The sequence below is a fragment of the Solea solea genome, chromosome 14 (genome assembly GCF_958295425.1).
Source record: "Solea solea chromosome 14, fSolSol10.1, whole genome shotgun sequence".
In the NCBI taxonomy this organism is placed as follows: domain Eukaryota; kingdom Metazoa; phylum Chordata; class Actinopteri; order Pleuronectiformes; family Soleidae; genus Solea; species Solea solea.
This window is the reverse complement of record NC_081147.1, coordinates 1,058,159-1,079,029: the sequence shown is the minus strand read 5'-3', so window position 1 is coordinate 1,079,029 and position 20,871 is coordinate 1,058,159. Positions and strand designations below refer to the sequence as shown.

The window sequence follows — 20,871 nt, the reverse complement described above, 5'->3', positions numbered from 1 at the left end:
TGAACATTAACCACGTTCACGCTCAGCGCCTTCCATCATCATCATCATCATCGTCATCATCATCAGTCACGACGAAGACGCGCCTCCCCGCTCAGTTTAGCGTTTAGCGAGCGATCACGACTTCCTCTTTACGACGGACGCCGCCGCCGCACAAACACTCGTCTTCGTCACCTTCATCATCCTCCTCCTCCTCCTCCTCTGAGCAGAGTTTCACTCCCTGCTGCAGAGTCTGACTATAAACACTGTTTTTACCTCTGTTACTTTATCACACACACACACACACACACACACACACAGAGACACACACACACACAGACACACACACACACACACACACACACACACACACAGACACACACTTACTCTGCCAGTCATAAAATCTTTGGACCCTGCAGGGAAGAGCATGACGAGGGCAGAGGGCGTCGCAGTGTGTGTGTGTGTGTGCGTGTGTGTGTGTGTGTGTGCGTGTGTGTGTGTGTCTGTGTGTGTGTGTGTGAGGGCGAGCGGTCTTCCTCACTTCCTTACATCCTTCACTCTATCTCTCCTCACCCGTCCACATTTGGCCTCTCTCCTCGCTCGACCACCTCATTTCCTCCCTTCCTCTCCATGTCTCCTTACTCCCTCCACTTCCCTCCTTTCCTCTTCCCCCTCCTTCTCTCCTCACCCACCTCTTTCCTTCCTTCCCCTTGTTACCATCCTTTCCTCCCAGTTGTATCCTTCTTTCTCTTCTTCACCCTTAATTCTTCTCCCTATCTCCTCCCTCCCTCCCTCCCTCCTGTGCCCTCTTACCCTTGCTTCCTTCCCTTTGATACCCTCCTTCTGTTTTCCCTCTCCTTCTTCCTGTCACTCTTCTTCCTTTTTTAAGTTTCATCCTTCCTTCCTCCCCCCTCTCCCTCTCTCCCTCTCTCTTGTCTAGTTTTTATTTAATATGGCCGCCTGGCTGCTCTCTCCTCACCTTGAACCACCTCTCCTTCCTGCGCTCAGACTGTGGAGAGAAGATAAGAGGAAGGTGTCGTTCTTTACGAGGATGGGAAACACTCGTACGTCCCTCCCTCCCTCTCTCTCTTTATCTCACCCTCTCATCACCTCTCTTCATTTATCTCCTCCACATTCTTCATCCTCTGCTCCCCCCTCTCGTCCTCCTCCTCTTTCTGGAAGAGTTAAGACAAAAAAACGAACCGCTAAACAACTGTATGAATTTTTAAAATGATATCATTTTATATTATAAGTACTGTAGTGAGTCTGTAACACTTTTAAGAACGTATTTGTCACTTTATCGGACCATTAAACGGTCTTTTCTGGGACGTTTGTAAACCGTAAACTCTCCCACACCAAACCCCATAGAGAAAATCAGTGATTTAAGCTCGCGGGGACACAGGAGCTGCTGGTCTGCTGCTGCCTCGTGTGGTCACATTGTGTCACTGACGTTAATCTGAACCAAGTTTTTCAAAAGCCGAATTGATGAAATAAGACATTTGAACTTAGTGATGGAGGCAGCAGTGGATCAACAACTCCTGTGAATCACTGGTAAAAGACTCCTAAAATCACTGATTTTCTCTATGGGGTTTGGTGTGGGAGAATTTACGGTCTACGAAACTTCCGTTGCCTGTTGTAAAGTCTGTCTAACAGTGAGATAAAGACGTAAAAAACATCGTAGACTTAAACTGACGTAAATTTTTATCATTAAGAGTCTTTTGTTAAGTGGAAAATATCAGTTTTTTCTGTTTAATTTTCACAGAGAGCGCAGTTAAGTGTCACGCTAACATGCTAATATGACCTTAGAATGAATGCTGAATGATAGGATCAGTTATTGGGCATGGGTGCTAACATTAGCCGCTAGCACCAGCTGACACAGCCGCTCCTGTGTCCACGCGAGCTTAAATCACTGATTTTCTCTATGGGGTTTGGTGTGGGAGAGTTTACGGTCTACGAAACTTCCGTTTCCTGTTGGAAAAGTCCGTCTAACGGTGAGATAAAGACATCGTAGACTTGAAATGCGTACATTATTTAGTACACAGTCCTTTTACTTTGAAAGTTCCTGTGATTTTTGTTTCTTCGAATGTTTCATAGGAGTTTGTTTTCTTTCTTTTTCGATTTAAAGAGGCTTCAGTCCACTGTGCTGTGTGTGTGTGTGTGTGTGTGTGAGTGAACAGCTGTTTCTCTCTAATCCTTTGGCCGACCTCGGCTCGTCGTCTTTCATTTCATCTCGTCTTTATTTTAATTTCCCTTCCGTCTGTTTTATTGGTGGAAACAAGAGTTTTTTCCGTATTATGTAAAAAAAAAAAAAAAAAAAGCCCAAAACAATAATCTTTTAATAAAAGGAACAAAACTACATGATAATACATGAAAACCCCAGGACTGGGCTTCTGCTCTGCGTGGATTAGTGGCTGGCTGTAATCTCTGGAGGTTAAATTAGAGGATTGAGGTCAGACGTTAACGCACAGCTTCACATCTGTGACTTTTTCTTTTTCCACTTTTTCCTTTTTCGCTGCTTTTTTTTTGGTGTGAGAATGAAAATGTCCCTGAAGGTTTGTGTGAATCCCAGTTAAAGCCGCGGCAGAAGCTCAGAAACAGCAAATAACCACGTCAGAAACTCTCCGACGGATCCAAACACCATCATCGCTATCGATCGGCCGCGTAACAGTGAACGAACGACGATATCATTGAACAACTTGCTGGTTTTTAAACAACAAGTCTGTAAATATGTGTTTTCTGACCCAAACGCAGTCCAGCTACTCATTTAATGTCAAATTAAAGACAAATTTCCACCATTTCCTGTCAAAAATAAACATCATATTGTGGTTTTTCCAGAGTGAAACTGTTTTGTTCCACTCGTGTGAAGTTGTGCTCCGATTATACCTGATTGTTTGAACTCCTCGCGCCCCAAACGCAGCGATAACCCCATTATTCACCCTGCGATGAAACCGCATCACAAACACGTCGTTTCCATTTCATCAACGGTCCGAGGCACCAGACGCCTACGCCTGGTTCTCATGTGTTCCAACTAACTTGTGGGTTTCCTGATAACACACACACACAGTGTGTGTTTGAAGAGGAAAACCACATTGTTTGTCGACATGAAAATAGACCAAACAGAGCTGAAACATCAGTGACAGGAAACAAACGTGTGGCCTTTTCAATTAGAGACGAATAATAACTGAACAGAAATGTTCGTTTCTCAGTGTTATTGTTTGAAAATCCAGCTGTAATTTAGTTAAAAACAGTCAATCTAAATCTTAGCTGCGCCAGAATGTGCCATTAAAGGCAGAATCTCCTCGTTTAAACGGGAAAAGACGTCAAAATAAAAGTCCAATCACGTGGTTTCATTATTTTTCTTATGAAAGATTGTCCTTTATGAGCTAAATTCTTCTTGTTGTGTTTGGTTAGCAAGTTCTAGTAGATTAGCTTTCTCATTACTAGTGTTTTTTTTTTTTTAAAGTGAGTTATTTGGTTGTTAATGTACTAGCTTGTTTAGCAGGTAACCTCTACCAGTTACAAGCATGATTAGCAGGGTAATGTATTGAGTTAGCGGTTTAGTAGCTTGGCAAGCTGGGAAAATTGTGTTAGCATACAATATCGATAGCTAGCTTGTCGTTTGAGTTGGTTACATGAAATTATTTTAGCACACTAGTTGATTCATGAGCAGATTTGCTATCATCTAGCCGGTTAGCTTTCTCATTACTAGTGAGTTATTTGGTTGTTAGCTAATGTACTAGCTTGTTTAGCAGGTAAGCTCATGTTTATTTACCAGTTACAAGCATAATTAGCAGGATAATGTATTTAGTTAGCAGTTTAGTAGCTAGGGAAAAAGTGTTAGCATGAAATATCAATAGCTAGCTTGTCATTTGCGTTATTTTAGCACACTAGTTGATTCATGAGCAGATTTGCTATCATCTAGCCAATTAGCTTACTCATTACTAGTTGCTTTTTTTTTAAAGTGAGTTATTTGGTTGTTAGCTAATGTACTAGCTTGTTTAGCAGGTAAGCTCATGTTTATTTACCAGTTACAAGCATAATTAGCAGGGTAATGTATTTAGTTAGCAGTTTAGTAGCTGGGGAAAAAGTGTTAGCATGAAATATCAATAGCTAGCTCGTCATTTGAGTTATTTTAGCATACTAGTTGATTCATGAGCAGATTTGCTAACATCGCGCTGGTGAGTAGTTTAGCTTTTTACGTCGTTAATTAGCAGGTTAGCTGAGGCAGCTGATAAGCTAGGTGTCTCTGGGTTAGCTAGCTCGTAGGGGAGGAGGTGAGGTGGTGACCTGGACCCTTAATCTGGTGTAATCTGAGTGTTCAGTGTGTGTGTGTGCGTTATTCTTCCTTTCATTCCACTGCAAACAGATAAAAAATGATGGAGAGATATTTCCTGTGAGCACAGAGAGACAAAAAGAGAGACACCAGGCGAGGACAGACGAGATGAATGGACTGACGACACACCTGGAAGCCTCAGACGCCGCTTCAACCGTCTGTCACGGCTGCCTGTCAGCGTTACCGCGGCAACGGTGACAGCCAAAGGAGCGCGCGGGGGGGAAGAGGCCATAAGTTTCTTTAGGGAGTAGAAACATGTTTGGGCACGCCCCCCCCCCACACACACACACACACACACACGCAGTGTTTGCATGACACTTTGCATACCCAGCCTGAGGTCACGCTGTGAAGCCGCGTGTCTCTGTGGCGACCGCTTACGTCTGTGTGTCTCCGCGTGTCCTCTCCGGACTCGTCTCCTTCCTCCCCAGCGTCCTCCTCCATCACGGCGCCGGCCCGTCCTTCGCCCCGCGGCGCGTTATGCGATGTCGCGGGTGGCCGAGCAGCCAATGGAGCGGTTTCTTGCGGCAATCGAATAAATAAACACATAGCGAGTCAGCGTGCGGCCGCCGGGGCTGCTGGGTAGTTTGGTCTGACGGATCCGTGCAGTGTGCCTCACATCCTGTTTGTGTTCAACAAACAGAAACAAGACGTATATAACATTTAAATTAAAATAAAGCCACTCCAGGTTTAAATGACTGTTTTAATGCATGGGACGAAGGCTAATGTCCCTTAAATCACATGGAGTCCTTTAAAGTTCACATTCTGGGGCATAGTTTCGATAATAAAGTCAATATAAACATTCATTATCGACTGCATCGATCATTTTTCTTGTAAGAAACTAAAGTAACGTAAAAAAAACCCTTTAATTTGATGCTGTTTTTGTTAGATTAATTGTTTCTTTTTGATTGTTTAGTTTATATTTGTGAACATTTTCCAGTTGTGTGGGTTTGAATCATTGTTGTGGGTTTGGCTACCTGGCTGTTAGCCCATAAATTGCTAATTTCATTATTAACCAGCCTTGTGTTTAGTTTGCACTTTAGCTAGCGAGCTAAGGTGTTGAGTTTTCGATTTAGCTGGTTAGCTAGCGTGCGACTTGTTTAGCTACATTATTTATTTAGCTAGTGGGTCGGCCTTGTGTTTAGTTTGCACTTTAGCTAGCGAGCTAAAGTGTTGAGTTTTCGATTAAGCTGGTTAGCTAGCGTGCGACTTGTTTAGCTACATTATTTATTTAGCTAGTGGGTCGGCCTTGTGTTTAGTTTGCACTTTAGCTAGCGAGCTTAAGTGTTGAGTTTTTGATTTAGCTGGTTAGCTAGCGTGCGACTTGTTTAGCTACATTATTTATTTAGCTAGTGGGTCGGCCTTGTGTTTAGTTTGCACTTTAGCTAGCGAGCTTAAGTGTTGAGTTTTTGATTTAGCTGGTTAGCTAGCGGGCAACTTGTTTAGCTACATTATTTATTTAGCTAGTGGGTCGGCCTTGTGTTTAGTTTGCACTTTAGCTAACGAGCTAAAGTGTTGAGTTTTCGATTTAGCTGGTTAGCTAGCGGGCAACTTGTTTAGCTACATTATTTATTTAGCTAGTGGGTCGGCCTTGTGTTTAATTTGCACTTTAGCTAGCGAGCTAAAGTGTTGAGTTTTCGATTTAGCTGGTTAGCTAGTGTGCGACTTGTTTAGCTACATTATTTATTTAGCTAGTGGGTCGGTTTCCTTTTTAACAAGCTAGCTGATTCATTAGCAGATTACTAGTTTACTTTCTAATGTGTTTGTTTAGCAAGTTAGCCTAGCATGAGTACACCAGTGAAGTGTTGAGTTGTTATGCTCGGAGGTGAGATGGTTATGTGGCTGTTTAGTTACGTTTGTTGTCCTGTTTTCATGTTAGGGTGTTAGCACGTTGACGAGCACAGGAGTTAGTCATGAGCGGGTTAGTTAGTTAGTTAGCTGAACAGATGGTTAGTACGTTAGATAACGTCTCAGTGAGTAAACTGAACGCTGAAGTTGCCGCATTAAAGGTGTGTGTGTGTGTGTGTGTCTGTGCATTACAGCTTTGTGATTAGCTTTGGTGAGAGCGACGCCCCAGAGAACCACTGAGTGTGTGTGTGTGTGTGTGTGGATGCTACACTTTATTGGCAAAATGAGGTGTAAACGTCTCGAGGCAGATGAGTTTCCTTTAGTGAACACTGATTATTTCAGACTGTCTCTCTCTCTCGCTGTGTGTGTGTGTGTGTGTGTGCGTGCGTGTGTGCGCACGTGACAGCCACAGCCAATCATCGTCCATCATTCCGTTTGGGTTCTGACGGCTAAAGGAGGCAGAAATTCCCTGAATGCCTCCGAGAAACATTAAACTGCCTCCGCTGCTGTGCGTGTGTGTGTGTGTGCGTGTGTGTGTGTGTGTGCACACGTGTGTGCGTGCGTGTGTGTGTGTGTGTGTTAGAGGTGAAGTAAAGCTCATTATATTCCGTGATCATCTGAAGCCTGACGTGCTGCCGCTGCCGCCGCTGCGTTCACTGACACCTCCGCGACACCTCCTTCATTTGTGATGCTTGGTTTGACCTTTGACCTCTGGACTTGTCTCGTCCCCCCCTGAACCCTCGTTGTTTTCATTTGGGCAAATGATGATGAGACAAATGGTGGCTTGGATTGGTTGAAGAAAAAGAGGATTTATATTTTTATTCAACACCAGTTGATGTTTTTGATACTTTTGTCCGTTTTTAGCGTCAATAAGACTTAAAATAATGAATCAATGTTATTCTTATGTCATAGGAAAACAGCTCAGTGAGGAGGAAGAAGAGCAGATTTAAATAAGTTAGAGTCTGATTAACTTTAAATGAGCTCTGGTTTCACACACACACACACACACACACACAGAGTCAGTGTGTGCTCTTCCTCTCCTCCGTCGTCATCGTCACTCTGGGACTTTCAGGAATGTTTGCTCCCCCTTTTGTCCCAGTGCTGCGACCTTTGACCTCTGGCCTGTCGCTGAGGTGTGATGCCGTGACAGCATAGGCTCCACCCCCCCCTCACTGTTCGCTGTCAGGAGACATGTGTTAAACTGAAGTTTGTAAAGCACTCGCTCTCCCACACCAAACCCCATAGAGAAAACCAGTGATTTAAGCTCACAAGGACACAGGAGCTGCTGGTCTGCTGCTGCCTCGTGTGGTCACTCTGTGTCACTGACGTCAATCTGAACCAAGTTTTTCAAAAGCCGAATTGATGAAATAAGACATTTGAACTTAGTGATGGAGGCAGCAGTGGATCAACAACTCCTGTGAATCACTGGTAAAAGACTCCTAAAATCACTGATTTTCTCTATGGGGTTTGGTGTGGGAGAGTTTACGGTTCACAAACTTCAGTTTCCTGTTGGAAAAGTCCGTCTAACAGTGAAATAAAGACGTCAACGTGTTCTGAAGACATCGTAGACTTAAACTGACGTAGATTTTATGAACTAAGTCTTTATTTAAGTGGCTAAAATCTTGTTTTACACTGTAAAAAAATGTGTTTTCTCTGGCTGCAAAGTAGTTGATTTATACGCTAAAATGCTAATATGTCATTAAAAAAAAAAATGCTGAATGATAGTATAAGGTATTGAGAATGGATGCTAACATTAGCAGCTAGCAGCAGAGGTGACACAGCAGCTCAGCTTAAATCACTGATTTTCTCTATGGGCTTTGGTGTGGGAGAGTGAGTGCTTTACAAACTTCAGTTTCCTGTTGGAAAAGTCCGTGTAACAGTGAGATAAAGACGTGAACGTGTTCTGAAGACATCGTAGACTTAAACTGACGTAGTTTTAATGAACTAAGTCTTTATTTAAGTGGCTAAAATCTTGTTTTACACTGTAAAAAAATGTGTTTTCTCTGGCTGCAAAGTAGTTGATTTATACGCTAAAATGCTAATATGTCATTAAAAAAAAAAATGCTGAATGATAGTATAAGTTATTGAGAATGGATGCTAACATTAGCAGCTAGCAGCAGAGGTGACACAGCAGCTCCTGTGTCCCCGCAAGCTTAAATCACTGGTTTTCTCTATGGGCTTTGGTGTGGGAGAGTGAGTGCTTTACAAACTTCAGTTTCCTGTTGGAAAAGTCCGTCTAACAGTGAAATAAAGACGTGAACGTGTTCTGAAGACATCGTAGACGTGGATTTGACTCAGTGAGTCTTTTGTTAAGTGGTTTAGAATCTTCGTTTTCCTTTTATGTCTCCGCTGGCAGCCTTTTGGTTTTCCTCGGCGCAGGATCCAGTGTTTACGTGTCGCTGTCGTCTGGCTGAAGATGAACTCACTCGTGCCGAGTACAGTCGGATAATGAGGCGACTGTATGAATATGGAAACTCGGCTCCGCTGCGGCATCGATCCGTCACACTTTGAGTAAACGACGCGGCACTTTGTGCAAACGCCGCCATCGATTTGTCCACATATGGGCGCGTGTGTGCGCGTCCTCTCGTCCGTCGCGACGTCACCTCGCCGTCTTCGTCCTCGTCTTCCTTGTTGTCGTTCATCTGTTCCCTCTTTCCTTTCACCTCAGCAGCAGCAGCTCAGTGGAGAGTTACTGCTGTGTGTGTGTGTGAGTGAGTGGACTCTCACATTTACAATGCTAATATTTGTCTCCAGGGGGAGGACAAATATTGTGTGTGTGTGTGTGTGTGTCATGAAGCCCTTAAGCACAGTGTGGATGTCATTCTTAATATTAACATTCTGAGCTCACGTTCTGTATATATATATATATATATATATATATATATATATATATATATATATATATATATATATATATTTATACTTATTTTTTGGGGGGGAAAAGCGTGTAATATAACATACATAAAATATGAAAAAACATATTTTCATAAATAAACCCACTGCTGTATTTTTTTGACTCAGCATATGTCAACAAAAATATAAAAAACTAATGTTTCCTCAGGAGATTCTGAAAAATGAACCAAAAAAATCAGAAAAGGTCATTTTTCTTAAAGGAGGTTTTATTGGACTTCCTGTCTCCATAGCAACCACCTGGTAACCACCTGGTAACCACCTGTTCCTGACTTGCAAACCTGTTTGAGTTCATCATAGATAAAAAATGTTTGCTCAAAACATCTGGAAATTTGACTCAAACTGAGTTGAAAATTGTTTTAAATGTCAACATAAAAACTTGCTACTAAAATGAAAAATAACATAACACATTTAAAAGGTAAAAATAACTAATAAAATATAAGATAACATTAAAAAAAATTATTTTATTTAATAAGAATTGCTACTAAAATGAAAAATAACATAAAAGTACATATTTAAAAGGTAAAAATAACTAATAAAATATAAGATAACATTAAAAAAAATATTTTACTTAATAAGAATTGCTACTAAAATGAAAAATAACATAAAAGTAAATATTTAAAAGGTAAAAATAACTAATAAAATATAAGATAACATAAAAATGTGTATTTATTTGTTTCAGAATAACGAGTACAACTACATCTAAAGTAAAAAAGATCGTATTATTTATAAGAATTAGTCGTAAAAGCCTAATAAAACACAATTTTATTCAATTTATCGTAAAGTGTCCCGACAGGAAGTTGTCAAACTTTGCACCTGTGCAGATCATCTCAAGACTCCACCCCCAAAACCCACATCATCAGGAAACCACCCCCCCAAAAAACTTATATAAGCCACTCCCTGAAACCCTTTGACCTCTTAGTTTCCCTCCAAACAAATCTTCAGCACAAAGACACAGAAACTGTGAGTTTTTCATGGGCTTTTATCGCATTTGTGACGTTTATTTACGCTGAAATGTCCGTATTCTTTAACGCTTGATGACAAATGAGCGAGTTTACGTGTTAATCACAGGTTAAATACGCGGAACCAGGAGGAATTCATGAGAATGAATGGATGACTGTGTGTCACTGTGTGTTGTCTTTGACACAAATCTACTTCCTGGTGGATAAACAAATGAGTTGCTGTTCCTGAAACCTTCGCTGTGGCTTTCTATTCAACACATGTCAAGAATATTCACTCATTCACCAGCAGAGTCTGCATTTCATTCACTTTCACCATGAAATCATTCACTAAAACACCAATAATAAAGCGTTAGCCTGTAGCTCCGGCCTTTACATCATATCTGACGTGTTTATTGATCACGTGTTGACGTGGAATCACTGGAAATCGTGTCACTCATGGATTTCTTTATTGATTTGACCTCGTTGTTCTGTTGTGGAGTTGTTTTCCCATGATGCTCTTCAGCACTGACGCGCCATCGAGTGAAAAAAAACCTTCCTTTAATTTGTTTTTAATCTTGTTTTAATCCCTAATCTCGAGAGATAATGGCTGTTAAATACGAATTGAGCACTTTTAAAGGAGCAGTTGGACATTTTAGGACGTAGCACCTCACGATCGTTGGTGGCGTTCCATTTACATCGGAAGTCGGAACTGGGAGTGAGTCCGTCGTATATTAAATTACATTTATTTATGATTTTAATTATTATTAATAGCAGAGGTTAGTACATGATACAGCTAACGATCTCGTTCTTTTCATCACCGTAATTACGCGATTTCAGTTTTTATTCATTTTAAATTGTTAAGACACGATTTTTACATGCAGTAAATTGGAAATAACTGCCAGATATTGAATTTTATATTTATTTATATTTATATTTATATATTTATGGCCCTTTTTATGGTTATAATAAGCAAAAAAAAAACATTTTGGTAGATTTTCAAATTTTAAGTCAAATTTCTAGTTTGTATAAATGTAGTTGGCAATAAAACCAAATTCTGATTAATACTTACGTCAATCTTCAGATTTAAGCTCGTTGACGACATAATAACGCACAAGCGTGAGGAAAGAGTTAAAAATAAATAAAGTTTAAATCAGAAATGTAAGTAAATAAACACAGAACATTGCTTCCATTACACTGACAGCACTTTTTAAAGCTGTTTGTTTAAATTCTGCTGAGTCATGTTCTGGACGGTGGCGTTTAATTGTGCGTGGAATCGAAACCAGAACCTGCCGCTGCTGTCGATCAACAGTCACGGAGGAACGAGTGGGGGTTAGCGTGGAAAACCAGGACAGACTGTGGACCAGGGTTTCTGGGTTACACACACACACACACACACTCTCTGCATGAGTGACGCGTGGTTGTTGCCTCGAGGGGAATCTGAATATTGATCGGCCTGGAACAGTTATCCATGACTGTGGGTGTGTGTGTGTGGTTCTGGTCTTCCTTATGTTGTGGGGACCGACGTCTTATTATGTCACATGATGGGGACAAAAAGTTAGGCTGAGGTCAGAGGTCAAAGGTCAGGATAAGGTTAGGGTAGTTATGGTTAGAGAGAAAGTCTCCAGTGATGCAGTGTCCTCACAAGTCATGGAAACCTGTGTGTGTGTGTGTGTGTGTGCGTTTAACATCCAAGTGTGTTGTTATTGTTGTTGGTCGATCGTCTTGTTCCCACACACACACACGTGCGCACACACACACACACACACACACAGGGACCTGAGTGAGTGATTGAAGCTTTGTTGTCAAATGAGCTGCCAGACCTGTGTGTGTGTGTTCTTGTATGAGTATCTTTGTGAGGACCAAAAACCTGTATATAGGACGTGAGGACGTGAGGACACATTGTCTGTCCCTCTCACCCCGATCAACCTCCTCCTTTTTTTAGTCTTTCCACAAATATGTCGTGATACAGATTTTTACGCACTTTTAAAGGAGCAGTTGGACATTTTAGCGCGTCACGTCATGATTGTGTCGAATAATGTCCACATTTTTCCTCTCAGAGTGACTGAAGAACCGAGATCTGGACTTTCATATGTCATATCATGCTAGCTCATTTCTCTGTGGGCCTCGGTGTGGGAGAGTGAGTGAAAACAGAGCTCATCTATTATATTATACTTAAAATAAATGTCAAAGGAAAACGCGAAAAATAAACTTTTTATGCTTCTGCAAATGCAGAGAAATGTTATTTATTTACATAAATAACATTTATGTAAATAACATACAGCAGCAGTGTTAGCAGCAGCAGCAGCAGCAGCGTTAGCAGCAGCAGAATCAGCAGCAGTAACAGCAGTGTTAGCATCAGCAGCAGTAACAGCAGCAGCAGTAGCATCTTCATCAGAAACATCAGCAGCAGCAGCATTAGCAGCAGCAGCAGCAGCAGAAACATCAGCAGCAGCAGCAACACAAAAGCTGAAAAACATGAAAAGAAAAAAGCAATTGATAATAAGAGTGATCTCACAGAGGTCAAAGGTTAAAGGAATAAAAGCATAGAAAATAAAAGATAAAAACAGATTGATGAAGTATTTTTCTTTAAATGTGCTGAGTCATCGACGTTGAAACCTTGACTCTTTATTTTTACACAAAAACACTAAAGTAAACTCCTCCTCTCCGGCGGGGTCACAGGTCGCGTGCAGGTGGTCTTGGTTATCGCCTGGTTACCGTTGCCCGCGGCGACCAGGTGTCGGATGATTGATGAGGCGGCGGGGCTTTTAGTTTTCTGCCTCCCGCTAATGCACGGGAAGTCACCGCCCATGACCTCTGACCTCACTGACCCACACAGCATGCTGGGTAACGAGTCGTCACTCACGCCTCCGTAATGAGGCGGCAGATTTTTCCTCCGTCCTGCTGCGGTTCCTGTTCCTCGCGCTCGCCCAGGAGGATTCTGGGAAGACGGGTGGGGTTTGAGACCCTTTTTTCCAGCTTCTCATTTCTGCTGTAATTCTTCTTTTAAAGAGACGTCATCAGTGAGACTCGCTGTCGCCGCTCGTCAGTGCTGGAGAGGGCCAAGTGGGCGGGACTTGGTGATTAGTCCTTAATTATGCCCGACAGGTAAACGAGGAGGAGGCGGAACATCGCCGTCTGAAAGCTGCCGCTTAATTATCCAATTTACACTGATGAAAGTGAAACTTGAACCTGCAAAACAATTCATTAGCTCTAATTGTTGCTGCCTCTGTGTGTGTGTGTGCTTTAGCGTTAATTAGCTAATCCACTCACACACACACACACACACACAAATAAAAAAGATATTTCTGTGTAAAAACAATTTGTCGGTTTTAAGTTAAGTTTAGTGTAAAAGTTAAAGTTCCACCGCTACAATAAATGTTAAAACACAGTAGCGTAAAATGGGGCGACCTAATTTAGCTACGTAAAAAACACGAATCATTTTTACAATTTAATTCACTCTTTCCCGTCTGTCAAAACAAATCCATGCAAATAAATATTTTATATCTTCTATAAGATCTAAAATATTAGGCTTAAATAATAATTAAAGTGACGCTAATGTTGCGTTGGTCCGATCACGTAACGTAAAAATTCCTCCATTTACCACTAGGGTAAACAGGCGTACCACTTGCGGTGCATGTACTATAGTTTGAGAACCATGGAGGTCGTATATGTTTATGACGGGGAAAAAAAGTGGGGTTTTTTTAAGTGTTTTACGCGCATTTTGCGAGCTCTACTCACGCGGCTGTAACGTTAAATAACTAAATATCCGTATAATTTATTTAATGTTTTTCTTCACGTTCCTCTGGTTTTCGTTGTTTTTGAAATTCTTGAGCCCCCGCCCACAAATCTTTGACGTATACACTGTAGAACAACGTCTAGACGCCGGTGAGAGCGAAATAAAACCGAGAGAGAGCGATATATGAACATAACGTTGTCTCATTCATGTGAATATTGTGGATTAAACCATTTATTTGCCTTTAATTCGGTGTAAAAACAATATTTTCACCAGTAAAGTGAAGTTAAATGTGTCATATTTTCATCTGAATGCTTCTTTAAAGCCTCGCTGACGTCTGCTCTGACCTCTGACCCCGTGACCCCTGCGTGTGTTTAATGCCGACTCATTCTTTGGATATCGCTGTGATCTCCGCGTCACGTCGCACGGTCACACGCTCTAATGAGACAGAGGAAGGGGACGAGGTCGAAGGTCGCGCTCTGACTAGCCGGTGACAGATTCCTGTCTGTAGTCGGGGGTCAGAGGTCGGCGGTGCGGCTGGCAGACAGGGGCAGAGGTGACGTGGTGAGACGGCGGTGGTGTAATGACAGAGTGAGTGAGTGAGTTTACTTTTAAAGTTTGCCTTCACCAAAGTTCTGATGTATTTTTGGGAGGAGCGGTGGTTCCCAAACACTGGGTTGGGACCCACAGATGGGTCACAGGAGGGTTTTTTAAGGTCCCCAAACAAATGAGCTGAATGTTCTCTATATATATATATATATATATATATATGTGTGTATATATTTATGTGTATATATGTATGTATATGTGTGTATATATGTATATGTGTGTATATATATATATATGTGTGTATATATATATACGTATATATGTGTGTGTGTGTGTGTGTATATATATATATATATATTCACATACACATATATATGTACGATCTGTACGAAAATATGTACAGACCATTTGTTCATCTGTACGTGGCTGTAAATACGTAAATCTTTACGTAAAGATTTAAATACGTAAATCTTTACGTAAAGATTGAAATACGTAAATCTTTACGTAAAGATTTAAATACGTAAATCTTTACGTAAAGATTGAAATACGTAAATCTTTACGTAAAGAATTACGTAAATCTTTACATATTTACGAGTTTATCTGTAAATTGCGATTAGGGTTGCAATAGTTTGGCGTCTTTGTGGTGCTAGCTTCTTTATTATGGTAAATTGGCAGTAAATGAGCTTCATTTATTTGTGTCCTGGTCGCCGTGGTGACGTCACAGCGTTGAATCGTCTGCATACAGAATGATCCAGTTGAACGGTTTCGATTCAAACTTCAAATCGTCGACGTTCACGAGACCGAACACGCGCAGAATCAACGTTTACTCAAATATCACGACGTTTGTGTAGACGTCGCTGAAATCTCTGCAGAAACTTTATATAAACAGTCAACAGGAATTAGCGTGGAATAATATATAAATAAAATAATAGGAATAATCCTCATAAACAGACACAGGAAAGTCGCCTCAGTTCAGTTTTTGTTGGATTTTGTTGGTTTTTGTTGGATTGTTGGATTTCTGTGACTCCGCCTGCTCTGCTGCGTCCGTGGCTGCAGCCGCTGACGTTCACGTTCAGCTCTGAGCTCTTTTCCTCTCACAGTCTGAGCAGCAGCTGCCGCTTCAGCCTGAGAACTCACCGCAGTCTGTGTCTGAACGGTGAAAACGGGTGTTTTCCGCCTGAAAAGAAGCACTGACCCTTCTCCTGTGTGCGTGAGCGGTGTGGATTGTGTAGGATTGAGCTGTGTGTGCTTTTATCTGACGGTGTGTGTGAGGATTTACAAGGGCAACATTCAATCTGAGGCCGCTGTCTCTTTCTTCTGACTCAGCACATCGCTCTCTCTCTCTCTCTCTCTGTTCTGCAGTGTGTAGTCAGGCTCGCACGCCCCTCTGTCCTCGCCTCACACTCAGCAGCAGCAGCAGCGTCTGCGTTCTCGTCAGAATCAGAGTCGCTAAAACGCTCGGATCATTTCAATAAAACACCGTTAAATTAGTGACTCATCAGGTTTAGTTTGAATGTGGAGGACAGGAAGTGACACGGCGGCGCTGACTCAGCAGTTTGACAGGAACACGATAATCTTTGTGTTTAGAACTACTGATTTATTTAAGGATGAGTTAAATGTGTCCAGGCTCTGAAATGATCAGAAGTCTGATGATGTACGTACGATCTGTACGGGAATACGTAACTGGCCTTTACCCACGTAAAGATTTACGATGTACGCATATACGTAACTGTTCTTTACGTAAGTACCTAAGTTAAGACACGTACGTACGTAAAGATTTACGTACGTACGTAAAGATTTACGCATATACGTAACTGTTCTTTACGTAAGTACCTAAGTTAAGACACATATGTACGTAAAGATTTACGTACGTACGTAAATATTTACGCATATACGTAACTGTTCTTTACATAAGTACCTAAGTTAAGACACGTATGTACGTAAAGATTTACGTATGTACGTAAATATTTACGCATATACGTAACTGGCTTTTACGTAAAGATGTATAATCTGCTTTAATCTGGCACAAACGTTCACTTGCACACATGGAATAACTTAAAGATATATAAGTGTGTGTGTGTATATATATATATATATATACAAATAACATTAGGCAACATTATTGTTGTTCTTAGATATTTTCAAATGTAACTGATTTTCTGTTTATTTGACAGAGACACAGGGACACAGAGACAGAGACAGAGACGAGGACAAACAGGCAGACACAGATGCTCTGTGACTTTAAGACCCTTTCACAATAAGAGCAATAAAGTGACAGAAACCTCTGTTGTTTTCTGTGGAAAATCCTTTTAAATGACTTTGTTAAACACAAGAGTTCAGCTCAGACCACATGCTGCTTTTACTCCGGTCTACACCGCCTCCTCCTCCTCCACCTGAACTACAACCACCTGCCCCATTATCACCACACACACACACACACACACACACTCCTCCCCCGCTCATACCACCACTTCCCCCTTTTATCCAAATGGTTTCCTTTTGTGGTTGAAAGCCATTTGTTTCCTCAACAGGAGGAGAGCAGGAGGCCCCTCCCCCTCCCCCTCCTCCTCCTCTTCATCTTCCATCAGAATCACTATAGCGACCACAGAATGCAAATGTTTATCTTGCGACTCTTTAAAAAGCTTTTTCCTGGAGTTTCTCCGCACGTTGACTTTGTGATTGATGATAAATCCGTCGCAGCCGATCGATTCATGACTTTATCAATAATTAAAGCAAAGTCTTTGCCAGACGCACTTTTTTTTTTTTTTACTAAAGACGGTGACCTCTCGTGACCCTGACTCACAAACATCAATCCTGACTTACACCGGAAAAACTCCAAATAAGCCAAATATTCATCAAATAACATTGATTTTTCTTTCATTTTAATTTAATGTTGCTTAAAAAAACATTATTCAATAAAGTTGTAGTTTTTACAAGCAGAGAAATTCTGTCATGTAAGAAATGATCATTTAAAACAAGTTTGAAGACGATCGCACCAAAGTTTGTTCAAATACCGTCGGTGCCAATTCGCCCAGAAAATGGCCGTTCAGTCCAAGATGGCCGCCTTCCTGTAGGAGCTACGGAAAAGTCGTCATTGACTTTTTGGACCGCCCTGACGCCATTAACACGTGTACCAACTTTCGTTCATGTACGTGAAACATTTTCTTAGCTCCTCCCACTTTTTCACCATTAAGCGTAAATTTACACGAGGTCTGAAGCGGTCGCAAAATTTGTTAAGTTCCTGAGAAATGCATTTAATTTCGAGGAAAAATAAATCGCATTTAGTCTTTGGTCTCGATTAAAACTCTGAGTTTAAGTGAAGTGTTTGTTTTTACTTAAAAAAAAAACACTCTTAAAGGAAAACTTAACTAAATGAAATGAATTATTCTTCTTATTTAATGAGATTCAACATTAAATGGTTTTTCTGCGAGTCCTCGATGAGTGAAGTGGTTTCCACTTGTGTTTGGATTTAAATGCACGAGAAGAAAAGACACAGGTGGAGGACAGACAGACGGAGGGAGGGACGGAGGGAGGGAGGGAGGTCGTCCACTTGACGTCCTCTTCCTCACCAGGAGACACAAAGGGGACAAATGTGGTCACATGACTGAATAAAGAGGCCGTAGGTTACCGTCGTCAGGGAGACAATCGCCCGACAATGAGCCTTTAAAACATGAATCAAATCCCATAATATTTGTTTCAATGAGGAGGAACTGATGAGACGAGCAGGAAGTGACCTTTGTGGTCTTTTCAAAATAAAATAAATCTTTGCGAATAGCAAACGATTGGTTTCCCAAGCGTTTGGGTTTGTACTTTGCGTAGATAGCATTAGCTTGCTAGCACCCCTGTATGAATTTATCTTCACAAGCAGCAAACTAAATAACCAAGCTAGCACGCTAACATCATTCAGAGCAGTGTACGAAGATGCTCGTTGTCATTTTTTTTGTCTGTTTGCATGCTATATAAGTAGCATTAGCTTTGCTAGCCCCCTTTTTTAATATATGTTTGCAAATAGCAAACTAGTAAGTAAGCTAGGTAGTTGTTTACGTTTGTTTTCTAACGAATTTTGTCGTATTTTGGCTAGGTTTGCGTTTTGGGGGGATAGCATTAGCTTGTTAGCACTTTTCTCTGTATAGTCAGAGTATATACTGACTACAGTGGTGTTTGTGTGGCTGTGAAACATAAACGTAGCCACACTCAGAGACGTACACATCCATTGTTATTGTTAGCATTAGCTTGTTAGCACTTTTCTCTGTATAGTCAGAGTATATACTGACTACAGTGGTGTTTGTTTGGCTGTGAAACCTAAACGTAGCCACACTCACAGACGTACACATCCATCGTTATTGTTAGCATTAGCTTGTTAGCACTTTTCTCTGTATAGTCAGAGTATATGCTGACTACAGTGGCGTTTGTGTGGATGTGAAACATAAACGTAGCCACACTCACAGACGTACACATCCATTGTTATTGTTAGCATTAGCTTGTTAGCACTTTTCTCTGTATAGTCAGAGTATATACTGACTACAGTGGTGTTTGTGTGGATGTGAAACATAAACATAGCCACACTCACAGACGTACACATCCATTGTTATTGTTTCTGCCGCAGACAGAAGTCGTTTCACTGACGACAAACAAACATCACATTTACATTTACATTGCACCTCGCTCCAGGACGGTTATTGTTCCGCCCTCGTCTCATTTTGTCGAGTAAAAAGAAGGAAATAGTTTGAATTGTTTGTTTTTTTTCTGCTAAATAAAGTCGAGCAGATGGAGGCGTTTTTTAAACGAGGACAGAGGAAGAAGAAGAAGAAGAAGAAGAAGCCTCTCATCACTCACGACGCTCCTCTGCCCTATTTGTGGATCTACTGTACGCTCTCGCTGCTAATGGCTCTCCCGTGAGTTTGCTGTGTCATTGTTTCCCTCACAATGTTTCTCTGCGGCTTCTGTGTTGCTTTTTTTTAAGAAAGTCAAAACACTCTGAGACTCGAGTGTTACAGAGTTGATTAAAAGAGAGAGAATAAAAATTCTCCTCCGTAAATGTGTGAGAAACAGCCTCGGGCACACGTTATTTAAACGTATTCCAGCATATTTAAAGATGTCGACTGTAACTTTTAAACGTAAACAAGTGAGCGTCACGTTCACAATCCTCAATGAGTGAAAACATGAGTTTCCTGGATGCAGTCTGGACGCACAGCTGCTCTGCTATACGGTCCACAGGGGGCGCTAGAGGCTCCACACCAAGACCTTTAAGGATGTTAATAAATATATTCCGATATAAAATGGTAAATTTTTAATTATATATATATACATATATATTTATATATATGTATATATGTTATATATGTGTGTGTATATGTATATGTGTATATATATGTTTATATATGTATATATATACATATATGTATATATATAGATATATGTGTAAATATATATATACATATATGTATATGTATATATATACATATACATATGTGTATATATGTATCTATATATACATATACATATAAGTATATATGTATATATGTATATATGTGTAAATATATATATATATATATATATATATGTATATATATTATAAAATAATTAATATTAATTGTACAGATTAAATAAACGAATTGTAACTGATGCTGGGATCTGCGATACGAACCCGTGACCTGTTAGCTGTGAGGCAACAAAGCTAGCCACGTTAGCACCGTGTGAGCTTCTGTTATTAACGTTATTTTACATCAACTATCGACTGTAACTCACTCAAAGCTTTAACCTCCTGTTAGCCGCAGCCGTGTTAGCGTCGCTAAGGCTAACAGGAAGCAGCAGCAGCAGAGAGCGGCTAACGCTGACACGGCGTAAATGTTGCTGAGGCGGAGATGCTGCCTCATGCTGCCGCGCACACACACACACACACACACAAGCACACACACACACACACAGACACACACACACACACACTCTCGTCCCGTTTATATTTAGCTGCTCTTCGATCCTCGGCCGCGTGTCGAGCAGTCGATGGAATCAGCTGTTCATCAGCCGGACATCGTGTCTGAACCTGATCTCCCCCCTCTCCTCGTCCTCCCTCCCTCTCCACAGGAAGTGGCAGCATCCGTTCCGCACACTTCCTCCTCCTCCTCCTCGTCTTCATCCTCTTCTCGTACATACACGTATAAATAAATACAGAAATCTGAATGTATGTGGAAATGAAACACGAACGCTGCGGAGTTCAGTTTCCGCTCGGGTGACTCAGCTTTTACTTCCACGCGCTGAGTCGGCAGGACGGTGGCAGGGAGAGGTCGAAGGTCGCCGCAACTCTGACAGCGGGTGTCAGTCAGAGATCAGAAGATCCTCCTCACAGCTCCTCATCCTGGTTCTTCTTCTCCTGCTCTTTCTTTTATTTTTATTTTATAACTCGCTCTCCCACACCAAACCCCATAGAGAAAATCAGCGATTTAAGCTCACGGGGACACAGGAGCTGCTGGTCCACTGCTGCCTCGTGTGGTCACTTTGTGTCACTGAGGTGAATCTGAGCGAATAATTTTAAAGCCGAATTCATAAAATAAGACGTTTGAATTTACTTAAGGAAGCAGCAGTGC

The 20,871-nt window shown here is 41.2% G+C and overlaps 1 protein-coding gene across 4 annotated transcripts in view; it reads left to right on the top strand.

Moving 5' to 3' along the window:
• The window catches only part of LOC131472439 (protocadherin-1-like), a 160,123-nt gene that overhangs the window by 29,298 nt on the left and 109,954 nt on the right, over positions 1-20,871 (top strand). The gene's annotated exons all lie outside the window — the stretch shown is intronic.